This window comes from Nannospalax galili, unplaced genomic scaffold (assembly GCF_000622305.1).
Source record: "Nannospalax galili isolate Female #2095 unplaced genomic scaffold, S.galili_v1.0 scaffold107, whole genome shotgun sequence".
Classification (NCBI taxonomy): domain Eukaryota; kingdom Metazoa; phylum Chordata; class Mammalia; order Rodentia; family Spalacidae; genus Nannospalax; species Nannospalax galili.
Genome location: NW_008358490.1, coordinates 905,237 through 928,193, shown reverse-complemented (window position 1 = coordinate 928,193; position 22,957 = coordinate 905,237). Strand labels below are relative to the sequence as shown.

Sequence of the window (22,957 nt, the reverse complement as noted above, 5' to 3'; positions counted from 1 at the left end):
TTATTTTTAATATGTATGTGTGTATTGCCTGCATGTAAGGTAGGTGCACCCATGTTGTGCAATGCCCGTGAAGGACAGAAGAGGCTGTTGGATCCCCTGGAACTGGAGGTATGGACAGTTGTCAGCTGCCATGTGGGTGCTGGGATTCGAACCCAGGTCCTCTGCAAGAACATTCAGTGTTCTTAACCGCTGAGCCATCTCTCCAGGCCCTGCATTGGGTTTTTATGTGAGTAGTAGGGTTGGAATTCAGGTCCTCATACTTGCACCAACCAGGCCACCTTCCCAGTCTCCTTGCTTTCTGTTCTTTTTCTAAAAAGAAATGCTTTTAATTCCCATAGTTTCCTTTTTTTGTTTCATTAGGGAGCAGCATGTGGTTGACCTGGTCACTGGTAGTGAGCTGGGTAGGCTAGAGAATGTCAGAGGAGCAGATGAATCAGCAATACTTCATCTTAGGTACTTTTCTGGAAAAGGTGGAACAGGTAGAAACAGCACTTCGAGGAGAAGGCAAATGAACAAGATAGCTCTTTGTTGGTAGAATTGAGAGAGACTGTAGCGACCTTAGCAAGACCGAGCTTTTCAGGGGTTTTTTAGACCCAGTATTCTCAAGGAGGCATTTAGCTGCATTCGTTAGGTTTATGTCTTCCCAAGTTGGACAGCATTTTAAGGGTTGAGGCTGGTGACGTTATGTTGTCTAATGCAGTAGTTCATCCCTATCAACATTTGGATGAAATGAAAGAGAAATTCCCTATCCTGTTATCAGCTCATGGTATGGCTTTTATCAGTCCTGCTGGGATCTTGTAATTCCAGCACTAGGGTGACTAAGGCAAAATGCCAGCCAAGACTATGTAGTGAGACCCATGTACCAGGCATGAAACCATAAGAGTGATTCCAAACAGCTGCTTCCTTCTCTGTAATACAATGGGATACAAGTCACTGAGATGTCTGTTTTCTATGCACAGTAAAGTCTGCTTCCTTCCCTCTAGACAGAGAAAATGTGACAGAGCTGTGGCCACTGCTGCTGGGGCACAAAATGATGCCAAGCTTCTAAAAATTGTTTTATTTTACACGTATGAATATATATATGTGTACACACACACACACACACACACACACACACACACGGTCTTTTTGAGACAGGGTCTCCCGTAGCCTTAGCTGTCCTGGAACTCACTATGTAGACCAGGCTGGCTTTGAACTCACAGAGATCTGCCTGCCTCTGCCTCCCGAGTGCTGAGATTAAAAGCGTGCGCCACCACACCCGGCCTATATATATATATATATGTGTGTGTGTGTATGAGTGTATTGCCTGCATGCGAGTGCAACCGTGTTGTGCAATGCCGCGGAGGTCAGAAGAGGGCTTTGGATTCCCCTGGAACTGGAGTTAGGGACGGTTCATAGCTGCCATGTGGGTGCTGGGAATTGAACCTGAGTCCTCTGCAAGAGCAGTCAGTGCTCTTAAAACGCTGAATCATCTCTCCAGCCCCATGTATGAATATTTTGCCTGCATATACAAGTGAACCATGTGTGTGTAGGATCTGTGGAGGCCAGAAGAGGGTGTTGAATCCCCTGGAACTGCAGTTAGTGACGTTGTTAGCTGCTATTTGGGTGCAGGGAACTGAACCTGGGTCCTCTAGAAAAAGAGCCAGTGCTCTTAACTGCTAAGCCACTCTCTAGCCCGTTTTATTTTTTTTTTGAGACAGGGTCTCCCTGTAGTCCTAGCTGGCCTGGATTTGCTATGGAGACCAGGCTGGCCTGCAACTCACAAAGATCTGCCTGCCTCTGCCTCCTGATAGCTGGGATTAAAGGCATGTGTCACCAAGCCCGGCCTTGTTTTATTTTTTAAAAATATTTTATTATTTTTATTTTATGAGTGAATTGCCTGCATGAGTGTAAGAGCACCTGTGCCATGCAGTGCCCATGGAAGTCAGAAGGTGGCATCAGATCCCCTGGAACTGGAGCTACAGATGGCTGTTAACCACGATGTGGGTGCTGGGAATTGAACCTGGGTCCTCTGCAAGAGCAGTCAGTGCTCTTAAGGGCTAAGCCATCTCTCCATTCCCCATTTGTTTTGTTTTTTTTTTAGACAGGGCTCATGTAGTCTAGGATGGCACTGAACTATGTAGCAGAAGGTGACCTTGAATTTCTGATCCTCCTGTTTCTACTTTCCAAGTGTCAGATCACAGGCATGTACTACCAGACACTGTTTAAGGAATAGCTCTTTAATTTTTATTTCTTTATAAATTTCTGTGAGGTGCAAATATTTTAGTAAAATTCCATAGAAACACTGCTTGATTGTGGCAACATTAAATTGCTGTAAGTTTCTGTACACTCTGAATTTTGTGCTTTTGATACACACTTGGACAGAACTATTTTGGCAGGACCCTTTCTCTTTCAGAGACTAGCCACTTGCCCTTCTGCCTATAGCCACAAGAAAAACACACTATATCTAGCCTGTCAGGAGCACAAGAGCAGCAGTGGGTTTAACAAGCTATTCTTGCTGACCAACAGAGGTCACCAGTGCTGTCTAGCTACTGAAAGCTTGTGAGAAATAAGTGTAGATTGTTATATGTCACAGAGGTTCTCAGAATGTTTGTTACACATCAAAAGTTGACTAATAAACCATGTAACTTCCTAGATGAAAAACCTTTTAAAAACAATTTCCTGGTAAATGACAAACTATTTGTAACCAAAGCGTTTAATGGACAAAAGACACCAATGTATCTACTCGGGTGTATTTTTCAGTCACTATGTTGCAAAGTTTGCAGATCACATTAAATCAACTTAAAATTATCTTGTTTGTATGATAATCACACTTTACAGATCCATTTCCTACTTGTTTGATCCTTTCTTACCTTTTTTATCAGAATGCTTTTTTTTAACATGGTTAAGAATGCCCTCCCCCTTTTCCAAAATTTAAGCCATAGAATCAAAATGAATGATCAAGGCTGAGATATAAAGAAGTAAAACCAATTTAAAACTTAGTAACAAAAATGACTGCGATGGTTATATACGTTAAAATCATGTTCTGCTTTTCTTAGATTTTTTTTTTTGTCTTTTTTGAAACAGGGTCTCCCTGTAGCCCCAGCTGTCTTGGAACTCACTATGTAGACTAGGTGGTCCTGGAACTCACAGAGATCCACCTACCTCTGCCTCCTAAGTGCTGGGATTAAAGGCATGTGCCACCACACCCGGCAGGAATTCTTTTTCATGTCACTTTGTTAACTAAGCCTCAACCTTGACAGCTCTCTAAGATAGTCAGAATCTGATTCCTAGGTATACCCTGCTAGGTGCTGAGATAATGAGAACTTTTCAATGCTTCCTGGACACAAGGAAATATATAAGCAGATTACAGACCCAGTTTCAAAAGGGGGTTAGGGTGGAAGAGAAGGAAGAAATAGACAAGAAGAAAGGAAAGTGACGGTGGAGGGAGATTATAGTTTACTACAACATAAAACAATACCCCAAATTTATTGCAAGGCCGGCCTTGGACTCAGCATGGCGACTCTTTGATGGCACCCAAGCTGAAATAAAATTTAAAGTACAAATAGGCCTGAAGTAAAGTTGCTTCATTTTTTTTTCTCTACTAACCATCATACTGACTAAGAATCCTGAGCAAAATAACTATAAAACAAGAAGGAAGTAAAGTGGCAGGAAGCAGAAGGCTTTGACTTTGGGCGGTTGCATCACTTTTTTTCTTTCCTTGTGACAGGATCTCTTGCTATGTAGCTCAGCCTTGCCTAAAATATGCCAGGTAGCCCAGGCTGGCCTCAAACTCATGACGACCTGAGTTCAACCTTGGAAACAACATAGTGGAGGAAGAGAACCAACTCCTGAAAGTTGTCAGCTGACCTCCACATGGGTCTCCCTGCAGCCCCAGCTGACATGTGCCACCATGCCTGGCTACAAAGTTTTTTTTTTTTTTTTTTTAAAAAGAAGAAATAGTATAAAATCTGCCTAAAATATGGAACTGCACAACTGTCCCCTGGGACATTGTTCAGTTTCACCTCTTGAGAGTGTGCTCTCCTTTACCCTTCAATGAACTCTGTCTTCTACACTTAAGACTGTGTGCCTCATCTGAACTCTTCTGACACAGATCACAAGGTCCAGGGATCCAAGGATAGGTCAGAGTGAGATCACAGGAATACTCTGACATTGATATCTAGTTAGTGTGCCCACTGACTCTTGCTTCTAAAACTTTCTGATTAGCTTCTTTATTTTCCATTCCCACTAACATCACCTTTCTTCAAATCCTCAGCATCTCACCTAACAATTCCTAAAGAAGTTTCCTTTTTATTGTCTGCCTTCCCCCAAGTATTTCAATCCACACTGAACTAACTGCTAAAAAGGTTTTGTGAGCTGGGCGTAGTGGTGCATACCTTTAATCTCAGCAGAGGCAGTACCAGGTGAATCTCTGTGAGTTGGAGGCTAGCCTTGTCTATATAGTGAGTTGCAGGCCAGCTGAGGCTACAGGGAGACCCTGTCTCAAAAACATACACATATACATACTACTCCCCCACAAAAGGTTTTATGAAACACCACTATCATAACATCATTCCTACTTAACTATTTTAAAAATAAAAGAATTCCAAGTCTAAGCAGACAATGAGTCAGACCTAGAGACTAAAACACAAGCTAACCTATGTCTCAATTTTAAAGTGCCAGTCTCTGAACTTTGCAACATGCATACACTGGTTGGATAAATGTTCCTCTTCACTCCTCCTTAGAGGACAATTCTTAAGAAGGGTCTGAACCCAGGTTTCCAGGGGCACATTCTCATAGTTCTCCCAGCTTCTCCCCCTACTGTTCTTGGGGAGTACTCACCAAATGAATAGCCTGTGTGCAATGATGCTGGGCTATGCTTCTGAAAGGGGCTGTTGGGGGAGGAGATTCCCAGACAAGTAGCCATGAACAGAAACGCCCTACAAACGAGGTGAAATTCTAGAACCATGGGTAGATGGCAAAAGGCCACTATCCCACATGTAAACGGGGAGGTAATAGCCCCTGCATGCAGCAGCAGGACATTATCAGTTTCTGCCAGAAGCAGATTACATGAGTATAAATGGAAGGTGAAATAGCAGCTCAGCAGCAAGTGGTGACACTTGAATGAGAACAGCTTAAAACTCCATGCTGGCTGACTGGCCTTAATTCACAGTTAGGGAAGCCATGAAAAAAAAAAAAAAAAAAAAAAAAAAAATGAAGGGCTTGAATTACCCAACTTTCAAATTTAGATGTTCCTTAAGAGTCTGAAGATTTCCAGGTCAGCATTTAAAAATATCTTATTTCCTGCAGCTGCAAAAGCAGACTGCACAACTCAAGCTGAAGACTGAACCTCAAGGCTATCAGTCACAAAGAACATTTGCAGGAAACCCCAACAAGTCATCTATGATAAAAATCTGGGACCTGATAGGTCCACTTGAACACATAAACCGAGAGCAGGGATATGTAAGAGTTGAGAATGTTAAGTCCTAAGATTCTTGCCCATATTCTAGGCTACGAGAAGGAATTCTTCCAACTCCATATTAGAGAACAAGGAGCCTTCCTTTGTCTGGAGAACCCAAAGGAATACGATAAGTCCATAATGGTCCTCTTCACAATCTACCCACCCTTTTCTCACTACCTTGCAGTCACTATTCTGGATCAAGTTCATAGCGTAGGCTAGGTAGGAAAATACAGTTTCTGTTTGGAAGTAAAGTGTGTAGACACCCAAAGAGCAAGAGCTGGCCAAGAACACTGGTAGGTAGGTTCACTTGTGGACATGAATCTTGAGTGTGTTAGAGTAGGAAAGAGCTCATTCAGAACCTAAAGAATTTTTCAGGGTATTTTCTAGTGCCTCATTGTCCAGTTATCCAGTGGTAAAGACCTGGAAATTTTTTCTATTTTTTTTGAGACAGGGTTTTACTATGTAGCCCTGGCTGGCCTGAAACTTACTATACAGACTAGGCTGGGCTTGAACTCACAGAGATCCACTTGCCTCTTCCACCAGCATGCCCAGCAAGACCTCAGAATTACAACTAAAGAGCTCAGATACCTCTAAGATGGATGTCTGGGTTGCCCCACCTTGTTAGGATCTTTCTCCCATATGGTTCCAAGTCACAGTTAGCCACTGGAGAAATGTGTAGCTTGGAAGGCAGAAGTAGCAGCAGTCATTGCTGTCTAAAAGTCACCACAGCAAGGTGCAGTGAAAGGTGGACACAGAAGTGCCAGTGAGTATTGGCCTGTTCTTGCTTCTTCCCTGCTCTAGGATCAGTTCTTACAACTGATTGCAGCTCTTCTGACCAACACTGGCCCCATGGCCTCCATTCTTGCTGAGTCTCTCTATGCATTGGCATTTCAGCAGATGCAAAACTGAACTAAGGAACTCTTCTATCTACCTTATATCCTCTCTGCCTTCTACTGTAGTGAGGCAGTTTCAAAAGTCTAGCCTGACAGAACTTGCCCCAGCCATACCTTCACACTTGCTTTCTGCCATGGAAAAGACATCCTGGAGTAGGTACCTCCAGAAATCTGCTTAGGTGCCTATGCATATACAAGGCACTAGAAACACTCTCCTAACGGGGAATGATAGAGAATAAATGTTCCCTTTTCCCTCCCATATGGACAATTCTGAACTATAGTACATCCATACTGCTCCTCAGAGTTCCAGCAGTATTAAGACCAGGTGCCCATAGCAATGATCAGCTCAGAGCATGTAATTATATTGATGCTTTCATCTCACTTCACTCTTTCTGGTCACCCAGACCTATTCTCCAGAAGAACGTCCCAGAATAAACTATCTACATGCAAAACCTTATCTTGGGACTCAGTTTTTGTAGGAAACTTAGGCTAGGACATAGTAGATTAAAAAACCTAAGGGGTCAGTGAAATAGCTCAATGGGTAAAGGTGTTCAACATATAAGTCTGTTGGGTAAATGTGACCTCTGAGGAAAACAGGGGGTGGGTCTAAGATAGACCCAGAGAGAAGCAGAGCAGGAGAATGGCCAGGGAGGTCTTCTAGGTGGGAGGCGGATGGAGTGCATTTCAAATATGGAAAAGGAAAAGCCTGTAAGAATCCGTGTCTTTGTAAGTTACCCCCTCCCAAATGTTATATAAACTATGCAAAATTCAAATAGAATGTCTTATGTCAGTTTGTCAATCCACGTCAGGATGGAAAGACCCTAGAATCCTCAGAGGGCGCTTGCTGGTCCCCCAGGGAGAGAAAAGGGAAAAATTTAGTGAAACAAAAGCTGACCACCTTAGTTCAGAAACCCACATAATGAGGGCATCAGGCTCCCTCATACGGAACCTACAAAAAGGTGTAAGAGAACCAATTTCAAAGTTGTCCTCTGACCTCCTCCATGTGCACACTATGGTGTGCACTCCATTCCCAATGCTCCCATCACACACACACACACACACACACACACACACACACACACACACACACACAGTCCAGTATATGCAGGACTACAAGAAGTAATTACTTATAGCCAGATATAGGGGCTCACACCTATAAATCTTAGCACTAGGGAGGCTGAGGCAGGGGGGTCAGTGAGTTCAAGTTCAAAGCCAGCCTGGGTTACAGTATGAAAAACCTTGTCTCAAAACACAAATAAACAATTAAAAAATTTTAATTCTCAGGCTAGAGAGGTGATTCAGGAATTAAAAAGCACTGGCTGCAAGAGAACCTGGGTTTGGCTCTCAACACCCATGGGCGGTTAACAACCATTGATAACACTCCAGTTCCAGGGGATCTGATGCCCTCTTCTGATCTCTGAGGGCATGGCACAACACAAGTGCACTTACATGCAAGCAATGCACATATATACATAAAATAAAAAAATAGCCAGGGGGCCTTTAATCCCAGCACTCGGGAGGCAGAGGTAGGTGAATCTCTTGTGAGTTCAAGGCCAGCCTGGTCTACATAGTGAGTTCCAGGCCAGCCTGGGCTAGAGGGAGACCCTGTCTCAAAAAGACCCCCATAATATATTTTTAATTTTATTGTCACTTTGAATTTTGGTTAAAAGAATGCTCTATTCAACCCTAGATTCCAGGTTTACTTTTCTAGACTTTCATTTAAAAAGATTCGTTGAGCAGTGTGCCAAGCTTTATACTAGATGCAATGTGCTAACACATATAGGTCTCTAGAAGAAATAGAAAAGGAAGTGATCTCAACTGTATGTAGTAATACTTTATGAATGTAAAGAAGGCTATATATATTATAAGTATTATATGTGTGTGTGTGTGTGTGTGTGTGTGTGTGTGTGTATGGTTCAGAATGAGAACTACTTGAATTCTCAGGTGGGATGAGAATAGCAAGGTACAATTTTCCAGGTAACTTTGAAAATACATCTTTCAGGGGCTGGAGAGATGGCTCAGTGGTTAACAGCACTGGCTGCTCTTGCAGAGGACCCGAGTTTGGTTCCCAGAACCCATATGGTGGCTAACAACCATTCATAACTCTAGTTCCAGGGAATCCAATGCCCTCTCTTCTGACCTCCAAGGGCTGCACAGATGGTTATTTACCACCATGTGGGTGCTGTGAACCAAACTCAGGTCCTTTGCAAGAGCAGACAGTGCTTTTAACTGCTGAACCATCTCTCCAGCCCTGAAAGACACCTTTTTAAGAGAGGAGGAAGAAACTGTATTCCAGATATAAGGAGGAACATGTGTGTATGGCTAGTTGTTGAGGGTACACGTGACCACAGAATGTATAGCTTCAAAAAGTGGTTTATTAAAAGCTGGGTATGGGTGGTGTACTTTTTCAATCTCAGCACTTGGGAAGCAGAGGATCTCTGTGAAATCAAGGCTAGCCTGGCCTGCACAGTTGAGTTCTAGGCCAGCTGGGGCCGCAGAAAGACCATGTCTCAAAAAAACAACAAAAAAACCCCACACCAAACCAAACATATAAAACAAAACAAGGCTTATTTATTCAGAATATAATTGAGGTGTCTTCAAAAATATCAGTTGCCTGTGATCCATCAATATTAAAAACTGTCACTAGAGTGCTTCATACAGTTTGAACCCACTCACCTAACAAAAAAAATAAAACTTGCTTTACAAAATCAAAGTACTTAAATGCTTCATCAGGTTTCAATTTCTTATTTTATTTATAAAATATTTTATTATTCTTAGCCAGCCCTGGTGGCGCACACCTTTAATCTTAGCACCAGCAGGCAGAGGCAGGTTGATCTCTGTGAGTTCAAGGCCAGCCTGGTCTACATAGTGAGTTCCAGCTGGGGCTACAGGGAAACCCTGTCTCAAAAGGACCAAAAAAATTTAAAAAAAAAATTCTTATGTGTATGAGCATGAACCCATGCCATGCAGTGCCTACAGAGGCCAGAAGAGGGCATTGGATCCCCTAGAACTGAAGTTACAGATGGATGTTAGCTGCCATGTAGGGTGCTGGGAACTGAACTGGTTTTAAAAAATATTTTTTACTTATTATTTTCATTTTATGTGTATGCGTGTATTGCCTGTGTGTAGGTAAGTGCACCCAGGTTGTGCAATGCCCGAGGACAGAAGAGGCTGTCAGATCCCCCGGAACTGGAGTTATGGACATTTGTTAACTGCCATGTTGGTGCTGGGATCTGAACCCTGGTCTTCTGCAAGAATAGCCAGAGCCATCTCTCCAGCCCCTAATTTGTTATTTTTATTTTATGTGTATGAGTGTATTGTTTGCATGAGTGTAAGCCCACCCCCATCATGCAATGCCCACAGGGATCAGAAGAAGGCGTCGGATCACCTGAAACTGGAGTTATGGGACAGCTGTTTGCTGCTATGTTGGTGCTAGGAACTGAACTGGGGTCTTCTGCAAAAGCAGCCAGTACTCTTAACTGTTGAGCCATCTCTCCAGCTCCAATTTCCTCTTAATTATTAAAGCATAAGAAATTGTTGGTGTTAACCAGGCATGGTGGCCCACACCTTTAATCCCAGCACTCAGGAGGCAGAGGCAGGAGGATTTCTGTGAGTTCGAGGCCAGTCTGGTCTACATAGTGAATTTTAGGCTAGCTGGGGCTACTGGGAGACCCTGTCTTAAAAAGACCAAAACAAACAAACAAAACAAAAAAAAAGGAGAAATTGTTGGTGTTAAACTGTTCTGCACTAAGAAAAATATTAGATGGTTAAATAATGTATTAGTTTTCTATTGCTATGTAATGAACTACCACAAAATTAATGGGTTAAAACAACAAGTATTTATCCTTTCATACATTTTATGGGTTGGGAGTTGGCATGATGAACTGGGTTTCTAGCCAGGATTTCATTAAGCAAGCAAGAAAGATATCAGTTGGGCTTTTACTATGTCTGAGGGCTCAACTAGGGATACATCTGTGATCTCATTCAAGAATGTCAGCAGGATTCATTTCCTTGTGGCTTCACGTCTATTGGCCCATTTTATTGCTGGCTATTGGCTGAGGATCATACTCAATTCTCTGCATGTGGTCCTTCTGCCAGGTCATTTAACCACATAGCAGCTTACTTCAAATTCAGCAAGAGGAAAAGTGTCAAGATGGACTACTGTCGTCATAGGAATGACATCCCATTATTTTTATCTTCAGTCAAAGGTCACACTCACACACAAGGAGGAGTACATGAGTGTGGACACTATCCTTCTTGTAGATAGTAGCTCAGGAGTAGATAACTTGCTTAGCTACAGAAGTATGAGGAAGCTCATCCAGGCTCTTTGACAGTGTATTGCTAAGATAGTCAGAAACTTCCTAGGACAAATAGACACTGTGAGGGTGGCACTTAGCAATATACCATCAGAGAGCCTGTACTAGCCTCATCATTTACTCTGCCTTTAGCACCCTACCTACTCCATCTATTTCAGCTGCTTTTCTTCTTGGAACACACACACACACACACACACATACACACACTTTTTTTCTTTTTGAGACAGGGTCTGTCTGTAGCCCCAGAGAGTACCACTTCTCTGTACAGTGCTAAGGTGATCAATAATTTAGGTAAAGATTCAGCAGTTTGGCAAAAAAAGTAAGCCAGCAAAACTAAGTTGAGTGTTTCTTGGTTTCATTCTTCACACTTCCGTAGCTAATGTTCAGAATTTGGTTATCTGTTGGGTAAAGAGACACAACACAGAAGCATAGCTCCTCCTACCCCCAGGGCTGGGGATCGAATCCAGGGACTTATGTATGAAAGCAAGTTATCTATTCCTGAGCTATTATCGTCAAGAAGTACAGTCTTTTTTCTTTTTTTGGTCTTCTTGAGACAGGGTTTCCCTGTAGCCTCAAGCTGGCCTGGAACTGCGTATGTAGACCAGGCTGGCCTTGTACTCGAAGAGATTCACCTGCCTCTGCTGCTTGATCCTGCTGGGATTAAAGGCGTGCGCCACCACATCCAGCTCAAGAAGGGTAAGATAGCTACATGGAAGTGCATCTTTCAAGGTTCTGTCCCTCTTAATAATCTTAAATTTTTCTTGTTATAGCTACTAATACAGATAGAATCAAAATATGTATTTACATTCTCTCTCTCTTTTTTTGGTCTTTTTAAGACAGGGTCTCCCTGTAGCCCCAGCTGTCCTGGAACTCACTGTGTAGACCAGGCTGGCCTTGGCCTTGAACTCACAGAGATCCGCCTGACTCAGAGATCTGCCTGTAGACAGGCCAGCCTGGTCTACATAGTGAGTTCCAGGACAGCTAGGGCTACAGGGAGACCCTGTCTTAAAAAGACCAAAAAAAAAAAAAAAAAAAAAGTTATCTCCCAAAACACTCTTTGGATTGTCTATCTAGAAGGAATTATGAGAAATATCATGTAACCATAACTATCTCTGTAAAGGAAGAGTGACTGGGGGACAGAGCTGGAAGGGCTGAGATGTGCTTTTTTGAATTTTCTTCCATGTAAATATATTCCCTATTCAAAACACTAACATCGCCAAACTACAAAAGTTGCCAGGTGTTTGTTTCCCACAGCGCTCAGTAAAATCCATCACTGACCACAAAGCCCAGGGAAATATTAATAAGAAAATGAGAAGGTTCTTTATCCTGAGAACATTATTCCCTTTTGACCTGAAGGAGGCAATCACCGAGGTTCATGCTGTGTATGTGTGAAAATGTGCACCACGAGCCTCTTCTTTATCTTAACTTTTGCCAAGCTTTGTGAAAGGAAAAAAAGCAAAGATGAGAAAGAGACTGAAAACTAAAGTAACAACTTCAGTAACTTAGTAAAGGAGGATGCTCAGCTCATAGAAGAGAAAAGATTTGTAAGAACTCTCTTTAAGTTGGGTGCAGTGGTTCATGACTTTAATCCTAGCACTCAGGAGGCAGGGCAGATGAAGCTCTGTGAGATCAAGGCCAGCCTGGTCTATGAGACTGAGAGTTTCAGGCCATCTGGGATACATTGAGACCCTATCTCAGAAAACCAACCAACCACCCCAAAAAGATCCCAAACAAAAAGATCTCTCAGCTTTAAGGGCACACATGCACAAGAGTTAAGGACTCTCAATATTTAAATGAATATAGACTAATATTTCTTTATGTTTATTTTATAAACTGCCATTTTCTTTTTTTTGTTGTTGTTGTTAGCCTAGCCTTTGCCAATCAAGCTATCCCTTGTTTGAAACTAATTTTCTTTCTTCCATTTTTTTTGGTCTTTTTGAGACAGGGTCTTCCTGTAGCCCCAGCTGGCCTTGAACTCACAGAGATCCACCTGTCTCTGCATCCCAAGTGCTGGGACTAAAGGTGTGTATCACCAAACTACTGGAGCAAAAAAGAAACCAAAACTATTTTTCTAAAATGTTTTTTTGGGTTTGGGTTTTGTTTTTGGAGACAAGAGTTTCACTGTGTAGCTCTGGTTGGCCTGGAACCCCTTATGTAGACCAGGCTGGCCTCAAACTCACAGAGCTTCACCTGCTTCTGCCTCAAGTGCTGGGATTAAAGGCCCAGCCTAACAAAAATTAAAATTTCATTTTTCCAAATGTTCAGTTGGCTGAACCTGTTCATGCATCTCTGCCAGCAGCTACAGCATGTCCACCCTCTGTTTCTGGTGTAAATTACTTTACTAAGAAGCTCCTGAAGGGCTTCTCTGGCCAGGGAACTGCAATTATTGAGTCTCTGAGACCACAGCTTTATAGTTTATAGTTGGGAACTTTCCTACAGAGCTTTGTCATAGCTTTGTCAGATGGGGCTAGGTTTTTTAGCTTGTCTGGGACTTTGCCTTTGGACCACTTATTTTTAGCTTTGCCCCCGGATTTGTTTACTTACTGGCTCTTTCTTGGCCAACTTTCCAGTGACTTTCTTATTCCTGTCCTTGGGCAGCATGGTGAATCTCCAAAGTAGAGGTAACCACTGCAGACTCCTAAGACGTCAGACAAAATGGAAGCGCTGCTTGCTGACCTAACATGGCATTTTAAATGCTCATTATTGCTAGTGTTCTAAGAACAGCACAGTGAAAAAGAAAAAGCATTCACGAGAATGTCAGCACTCTGGACAGACATCACATAAAATCCTCTTCTGTACTAAATGCAAGGGACTGAACTCTGGGACCTACAGGATGGCTGACTCTTTGTTGAGTACATTCTTATGCCCAGACATCTTCTGGAAGAGAACTGCAAGAGTTACTACTAAGATTGACAAGAAATACAACTTCAATTGCCTTTGGCTATGTGATGTGTGAAATTCTGCTTGCTTATCTGAAAAATGTGGATGGTTAATGACATCACACTTAGTATCAGATACTATACACCTGGTATGCTTATGGTAGTACTTATTACATTGTTTAACTTATGGTAAACAGGAAGCAAACAGTAGCTATTCTTATGGTTAAGCTTTCTTGTAAGTGTCCCCATTCTACTGGTATAAATTAATCCCAAAGCAAGCACAAGATTTGTGCCTGTTGTGAGAGAGTGGGAAGGGAACAGTCTCACTAGGGCAGAGTCAAAGATCTACACACAAAAGGGAAATAGTGACAACTTCTCTACCAAGGATTTACCAAAGTGCTTAAAAACAAAAGGAAACCACTCCTAGAACTCATGTGAGCAAGAAGATGCCCCTTTACCTTGGGCAACAAAGTAACAACTGTACCTTGTTTCCTATTATCTCTGCTGAATCCACACAGTAATTTAGTATCATTTCCATTGTAATAGAAAAGAAAAAGAAAAACCCCCCAAAACTACAAACTTTTGGATAGAGACATATGTGTTTTTCAGAAAACTATTGATAGCTCCTGGTTACCTCTTACCCCACAGATGACTTCTAAGACCATACTCCTTCCTCCAAATAATTAAGAGTAGCCACATATATAGCTGGGTGTGGTGGCGCACGCCTGTAGTCCCAGCACTTGGGAGGCAGAGGCAGACGGATCTTTGTGAGTTCAAGGCCAGTCTGGTCTACATAGTGAGTTCCAGGACAGCTGGGGGGCTACAGGGAGACCCTGTCTCAAAAAGAGAAAATTTTAAAAAAGAGGAAACGCAATTAGGATGTAAGACTTGTTCTAATTAGGACAAAGACTCAGCATGGTACACAAAGCTCTTTTTTTTTTTTTTTTTTTTTTTTTTTTTTTGAGACAGGGTCTTCCTCTAGCCCCAGCTGGCCTGGACCTCATTATATAGACCAGGCTGGCCTCCAACTCACAGAAATCCATCTGTATCTGCCTCCCAAGTGCTAGGATTAAAGGCAGGTACCACCACGCCCACTGCAAAACTCTTTATATCACAGTCTTGCTTACCTCTATAATAGCCTTATTTCTTGCTACACCTCCCCCCTTAGCTTTGCAATCACTGTTCCTCCACCAAAGGCCCTGCCCTCCCTTTATTACCTCCAGGCCTTCAGGTCTACTCTTCTGACATACTCTTTTCACCTCTAATCATTACTCAACTGTTACTCATTCTCTAGGTCTTGCTTCTCTGGGAAGTTGTGGATAATGCCCCACCCCCTATTCCAAGTTTCTCCACTGGGGTCTATGGTTTCTTTGCCTCGTGTTCTCTTCAGCATCCAGTGCTTTGTTCTATTAAGGTGCTTCTGCTCTAACTATTTGACACCACTAGATTACTTTATTCAGTTCTTTAAACCCAGGGCATGGCATATGTACTAACTGAATATAGGAGTCATAATGGTAATTCTATACTGGGAGCCTTTATAAATGGACAAGCTATAGTTTTTTCTACCTTCAATGCCCCACTTTTGCTTTTACTGCTTGAAAACTCACTATGGTCTCAGGTTTACACATCCAGTAAAATTATCAGATTTGGAGCTGGAGAGATGGCACAGTGGTTTAGAGCACCGGCTGCTCTTACAGAGGATCCAGAGGACCCAGGTTTGGTTCCTAGTACCCACATGGTTAACAACCATCCATGACTCCATTTCAAGGGGCTCCAACACCCTCTTCTGACCTCCAATGGCACTGCATGACACGAGTGCATTTACATGCATGCAGGCAATACACTCATACATATTAAAATAAATAAATAAATATCTAAAATTTCAAAAAAAAAAAAGAAAAAAAAGATCAGGTTTACACTTACCACTGTACCCACCACTGCATCAAAAATAAGGCATTGACCATTCCAGGCAAGTATTTTAGTTACTGAGTTGAGCTATTCTCCTAGACCATCTACTTAAATACTTCTTAAAAAGGGGGAGAGGGGAGCCCTGACATTAAAATGTAGTTGATGTGGGGGCTGGAGAGATGGTTCAGTGGTTAAGAGCACTGGCTGCCATCACAGAGGACCTCGGTTCAATTCCCAGCATCCACATGGCGGCTAACAATCATCCGTAACTCCCGTTTGAGGGGCTCCAATGCCCTTTTCTAATCTCCACTATGCAATAAATTGCATAGCAAGCAATTTATTGACTGAGTTATCTCCCTCCCCTAGTTTAAATATATCAAAGCCATCTCCTCCTTCATGGACACATATGTAGTGAGACTACACCACGTCATTTTGAACCAGAGACGTTGCATCACTGAAATACATAGAAAAGTGGTTAATGTCATGTTTTTGGCCAGTGTATAGCCAGTGAACAGCAATTCTGCAAATACATTCCTAAGATTCAATCCTTTGGAAAATTTATAAAAGATACTTTTGTATTAGTAGTTATCACCGGGGAGAGAGTACAAGAGTTCTTAAACATCTTTTGTATTACTTGTATTATGTGGTTTATTAAGTATGAAAAAAAGACGGCCAGAGTAAGAGGTATAGTGTGATACTATTCACAGAACAGAATAAGATACACATTTCATACTCATTCATACATAAAGATCTGAAGGAAACTCACGAAGCTATTCATAGACCACCACTAATAAGGATTTGGGGAGTGCAGTGGTAGTACTTTGGGGCGTGTGTACCATTTTTTTTTTTCAACAATGAGTATAAACTGCTTTCAAAATTAATTCAAATGAAAAGTTTTGGCAAGTTGTTAGAGGAAAGTTAGTGTTATCAAGCATTCTATTGAAAGTATTTTAAAGTACAAAATACATACGAAGCTTGGTCCCTGAGTCTATAGTAAGTGCCCAGTAAATTCTTGTACTGCAGTCCATGTTTGATCTGCAGAAACAGCTTTGGGGTATCATTACTACCCTAATTTAATTTATTAGTTTATTGCAGTTCTTTCAAATACCTGAAATAGATGGAACATTTATGTTTAGCCAGCGTCCTTCTCCTCTGGATAAGGAGAGCTTGTTTTAAATGAAGATACTTTATGTCTCCCCATTCTGGGTTTGAAAAGCCACAGTATTTGTATGGTGCACAGGGCCTTCATGTTTTCTGTCATTCTCTACCCCTTGGTCACTTAGGCCTCCCCTTCACTTCTATTTTACTTACATCAGATAGCCTGCACTCTCTATTTCACTGGCTCTTGCATTCACTGGCAGTGGAAGGCAGCAAGAGTGGTCAAAACTTGACTATAGCAACTTATAAAGATAAATTGGGGCTGTAAAAAAAAGTGATAATTAGGCCATTCCTTTTAACACTTCTAAGAGAAAAAGGGACTACACGGGTGTCAAATTACAATGGCGAGTTTATATGTAACAGTCCACCACCATGGGAACGAAAACTCTACAGACCATTTCATATAACCATGGCTTGCCATATAATGTCAAATGTTCCCTGCAACTGTAATCACATGGGCTCTGGGGCCAAATAATACATGTTCTACTGTTTCAAAAGTGTCTGAACCTGGTAATTTTTGTAATATGTAGAAACTTGACACTGCTGCCAATTATGTGTAAGGGAAATAATTCTTACCTTTAGAAAATTCACACTGAAGTGTTAACACAAGTCAGTTTTAAGATGTCTGTGAAGGCCACTGCCAGCCAGGACTGGTATCTACATGTCTATGAAGACGGAGAAATGATATCAGGTTTAAGAACTCAAGTGGATTGTATATAGTTATTGTGTGGCAAAGTCAGGATAGAACCCTGGTCTAACTTCAAAGTTCATGTTTATGAAACATTGTATGGGGGACATTATTTATCTCTGAACCTGTACAGCTCAAGCTTTATAGGGTTTTAAAGATGAAGTAAGCCAACTTTTGTCAAGTGCCTGTCATGAAGCTAGGTACACATTAATCTGAGATTTGATAAAATAATTTATGCTTATTTTATGACTAACATAAAAAGTTCTGGTTAATTGAGGCTAATTAGTATGCAGAAATTATAGTGAAGAATCCATTTTTCAACAATTCAAGACGAAGTGTGACTCCATACATCTCTAAGTCCTCTGCTAGTTCACCTTTCCCCCTCACCAATCCTGGGAATTTCATTATCAGAGAAAAGGCTTTACTTACTGTTGAAAAAGATATTCTGATTAAACTCCACATAATTTTATATAAAAGTAGACATTTAATAGGCTCTGCTGCAAGTGAACTTAGCATATTTTAGAAATACTTCTTGCTAAAGGTACAATGTGTTACTAAAATGCCTTTATAGCAGGGCGTGGTGGCGCAAGGCTTTAATCCCAGCACTCAGGAGGCAGAGGCAGGCAGATCTCTGTGAGTTCAAGGCTAGCCTGGTCTACACAGCAAGTTCCTGGCCATCTGTCTCAAAGAAAGAAAAAAAGCCTGTATAATAAGCCATAATATTCATTAGCACTGTCATTTAAGAATACAAATGAGGGTAAATAAGCATCCCGTTTTCAACAAACAAGTTTTGACAAGCGCTTACAATTTTATTTTTCCTTGATAAACATAAGAAAAGACAATATAGAATGAGAATTTTCGAATTACTCTGACATTTAGTTATATAACTGATCACAAATGTGAATTACTCTCATTACTGTATATAAATTTTTATTACTTAATTTTAAACATAATTAGTACTTTGATCTGAATTATAAGTTAGTTCAAAAGATTAAGGCTGCTCTTGGGAGCCAGATATGGTGGCACAAGCCTTTAATCCAAGCACTTGGGAGGCAGAGGTAGGTATGTGTCTATTAATTATGAATTAGTTCAAGGACAGCCTGGTCTACACAGTGAGATACTGTTTCAAAACGAACAAAAGGGGCTGGAGAGATGGCTCAGGGGTTAAGAGCTATGCTTGCAGAGGACCTGGGTTCAGTTCCCAGCACCCAGAAGGTGGCTAACAATCAGCTGTAACTCCAGTTCCAGGGGCTCTGACCCTCTCTTTTTATCTGTGCAGGCACTGCATGACAAGGGTGCACTCACATACATGCAGGCAATACACTCATAAGAATAAAAAAAAAAAATTTTTTTTTGGTCTTTTTGAGACAGGGTCTTCTTTTGTAGCCCCAGCTGTCCTGGAACTTACTATGTAGACCAGGTTGGCCTTGAACTCAGGGATCTGCCTGCCTCTGCCTCCCAAGTGCTGGGATTAAAGGCGTGCACTACCACGCCCAGCTAGAATAAATAAAATTTTTAAAAAAGAAAAAAAAAAGAAAAATGAAGTTTCTTCTTTGGGATTCAGATGATGAATAGCCTTGACTGACTCTCAAGGATTATTCTAGGTTCAAACAATACTTCAATACTTCAGAGATGGCACAGCAGTTAAAGCACTTGCTGTTCTTACAGAGGATCCAAGTTAGGTTAGTTTCCCAGCACCCAAATCAGGTGGCTCACAACTGCTTGTAAGTCTAGCTCCAGGGATATGATGCCCTCTTCTGGCCTCCAAAGGCATGCATGTAATGCATATACATAATGCAGGCACTCACACATACACATATAAAATTATTATTATTTTTTTTAATTTTAAGAAAAATAAGGGTGAGTGTGGGGGTGCATAACTTTAATCCCAATACTTGGGAGACAGAGGCAAGCGGATCTCTGTGAGTTTGAGACCAGCCTGGTCTACAAAGCAAGTTCCAGGCTAGCCAAGGCTACACAATAAGACGCTGTCTCAAAAAAACCCAAAACCAAAACAAACAAAAACCCCCAACCCCCCCAAAACAAACAAAAACCCCCAATAAAAATAAAAATAAAAAAATAAAAATTAAGAAAATAATTAATAATCCACAGCACAGAGTGTACTAAGATCAAAATACTGTCCTATGTTCCTGAGTGATTTGAACATTTTGATTCTCTTTGGAGAGCATATAACATACTCAGTGACAAGACAAAAATCAGACAGGTACTTAGGCATTTCCAAAGTCAAGTAAGAAGATGTAAATACTGGGCCCCCCAAATGTTTTTAAAGTTCTCAGGAAGCAAAAAATAGTTTAAACTTAGAATGGCTAATATAAAATAAGGTTTGTTCTTAAAGGTTAGGGCAGAATGTGGAGCTCAACGATAAAAGGCAAAGGCACTTCAGATAAAGGTGACAGCAGCAGGCCAGAGGGAAAGTTTGTACTCTATTAAAAAAATAGTTTAAGATTTAAAATGAGATATGTAATCAAATGTCGTATTTTAGAACTCTATTCAAATTTGGAGTAAAAATTGTTTATAAATGCTAAATTTCATTGAATACATACGTATAATCTCAGTTACTTGAACTGCCATTCAGAAAACTAAAATTAATTCTTTGCTTCATGTTCAAGTGAAACCTACAGTTACTACTCTGGTCTGTAGATACTAGTCTTTAGTTTCATTATTCTCTAGGAAGTACATTCAAACTCATTTGCTAAAGCGGATACAACCATAAACAGAAGCAAAATGAACTGCTAGCCTCATTGAATTGAGACAAAAGGCACAGTATCAATAAGACAATGGAAAGAAATGGGTGCGTGGAGACAGTGAGTGCTTATTTGCATCTGTTTCCAGTCACACTCTCTTGGAAGCTGGCCAAGTTGCTAAGGAAAAAAAAAATTAGGTCATTGATTGCTTCTCTGTTAACATTTTTTTTTTGAGACAGGGTTTCCCGGTAGCCACAGCTGGCCTGGAACTCACTATGTAGACCAGGCTGGCTTTGATTTTACAGCGATCTGCCTGCCTCTGCCTCCCAAGTGCTGGGACGAAGGCATGCACCACCATACCTGGCTAATAAAATAATTTTTGAAAATGGGGCTGGAGAGACAGCTTAGTGGTTAAGCACACTCACTGGATGTTCTTGCAGAGTACCTGGATTTAGTTCCCAGCATCCACAATGGTGGCAAAAATCAGAAACTCCAGATCCAGGGGGTCCACAGACATTGCAAGCACGTGGTGCATTTACATACACGCAGGCAAAACATTCACACATATAAAATCAAATTTTTAAATGAAGGTTCAAAAAGAAAATATGCATGGGGATACTACTTCTAGGTTATCTGAGGTCTGTTAATGATGTTAGTAGGCCTGTGGATTGTTAACATTCACAAGAAAAGCATATGGCTCTTCTAAAAAATGGATTTTTTTCTCAAAAAGAAATTAAGAGCAATAGTAGTGCATTCTCACTTTTGCTCTCATGTTATCAAAAGCACTTTTACCCAGTGTATGCTATAAGGTCATTATAAAAAGTCAAAGGGCTCAAACACTTGATCCTTCTTTCCAGGTATGTCAAGAGATCCACCTGCCTCTGCCTCTGGAGGGATGGAATTAAAGGTGCATGCCACCACGCCTGGTGTGGGAATTTTAATTTTATATGCTACTTTTTTTCTTTTTTTTTTTTTTTTAAAGTATAGCTACTATATCAACCAGGCTTCTTGTTTGGAACAATTCAGGTAGGCTTAAAAAGCAAACAGACTTATCTGTAAGGGTACTGCTGGGAAGGCTAGAGACTGGGCTCACAAAATAGGTGAACAAGAAGGCTGCAATGTAAGGACTCTACCATGAGTTGCCTGGAACCGTGGCCATGAGAGCTCCCACTCTGGAAGATGGGAATGTCACAGTAGCAGTGGTGGTGTGGCCCATTACTTCTTTTCCAGTAGGTGTTACTTCACCCTGCTTCCAGAAAGAATTTTCAATAGTCTGCTTTTCTGTGCCATTAGCACCTAATCTGAACATGTTCAAACCCAACCAATACAGAAGGCTTAGGAAGCAAGTCTTCAGTATTTAGGCTTTTCTACTGGAAGGTGGGTGCTGCACTTTTGTAAGACCTACACAATGAGGAATTTCCCCAAACTGGGAAGGCTCTAGTACTAGGAAGCCAAGAGTCAAATGACCCAGAGAAGAAACCAGGCTATTTAGGAAAGAATGGCTGAAACACAACAAAGGCCTCTCTTCTCTAAAAGTGCTCTGGACTCCACAGTCTGGAGCAGTTTGAGCAGCAACCTACTCTAGTCCCTGCCCCAAACAATTTACACTTCCTGTCTGGGTCCACAATTCTAAGTGGCGTTCTAGTTTTAGCAAGAAACCAAATGACCCAGAGAAGAAACCAGGCTATTTAGGAAAGAATGGCTGAAACACAACAAAGGCCTCTCTTCTCTAAAAGTGCTCTGGACTCCACAGTCTGGAGCAGTTTGAGCAGCAACCTACTCTAGTCCCTGCCCCAAACAATTTACACTTCCTGTCTGGGTCCACAATTCTAAGTGGCGTTCTAGTTTTAGCAAGAAACCAGGTGTGCTGGATAGCTTTAGTGTCAACCTGACACACCTGGGTTGAGGGAGCCTCAACTGGGGAATTGCCTCTATTGGGCTGGCCTGTGACCATGTCTGAGGGGCATCTTCTTGATGAATGATGTGGGAGGGTCCAGCCCACTGTGGGTGGTGCCACCCCTCAGCAGGTGGGCCTGTTTTGCGTAAGAAAGCAGGCTGAGCAGGGGCCAGGGGAGCATGTCAGTAAGCAGCATTCCTCCATGGCCTGTGCTCCATCCAGCTCCTGCCTCCAGGTTCCTGCCCTGAGTTCCTACCTTAGGCTCCCAGATGAACTGTGACCCAGGGTATGTAAGACAAATAAACCCTTTCCTCCCCAAGTTGGTATTGGCCAGAGTGTTTTGTCACAGCAATGGAGAAACAAACTAAGACACCAGGCTCAGGACTGAGATGCCTTCAAATTGATGCTGCATACTTCATGGAAATTGGTTCTCAATTTGTTCCTGTCCCCCACCATGCCCAAATTCCAGGGCTTAAACGAGTTAGAAGAGCTGGTATGAGTTACTCACACACAACTTTATCACTTACAAGCTAGTTATTCTCTGAGCTCATAAAACCCAGAGGCTGTCAGGATTAGACAAAGTAAAAGCCCTATGTAAACTACTACAAGCATGATCTCATTTGTTAACAATCTTCCTAGATGGGGCTGGGGATATGGTTCAATTGGTAGAATGCTCACTTGGCATGTTCAGGGCCTTGGGGTTCAATTTCTAGCAGGTGTGGTAGCCCATGTTATAATCCCAGTACTTGGCGGGGTAGAAGCTGAAGGATCAAGAAGTTCAAGGCCACTCTCAGAAGCAGCCCAGTTACATGAAATCTTGTCTGAAAAACAAAAGCAACTACTAGAAAAATAACAACCCCGAAACCAATCTTCATAGATGATGAATTGTTCAGTTCTTAGTACGGTGGCTTTTTCTAGGCATCTCACAGTCTAATGAGCACTGATGTCCTATCTTTATTTAAAAAATTAATTTGGGGGCTGGAAAGATGGCTCATTGGGTAAAGGCACTTGCCATTAAGTCTGATGACTTGAGTTCAGTCTCCAAGAGTGACACCATAGAGAGGACTGGGTTT

The 22,957-nt window shown here is 41.7% G+C and overlaps 1 protein-coding gene across 2 annotated transcripts in view; it reads right to left on the bottom strand.

Moving 5' to 3' along the window:
• Btbd7 (BTB domain containing 7) overlaps positions 1–22,957 on the bottom strand; it is a 154,827-nt gene that overhangs the window by 35,275 nt on the left and 96,595 nt on the right. Inside the window, exon 1 of one of the 2 annotated variants that reach the window (XM_029557963.1) lies at positions 17,171–17,259. The exons of the other annotated variant lie outside the window; for it this stretch is intronic. The gene's annotated coding sequence lies outside the window, so the exon portion shown is untranslated. Of the gene's footprint in view, positions 1–17,170; positions 17,260–22,957 lie in introns of those variants that run through there. 2 annotated transcript variants of the gene reach the window in all.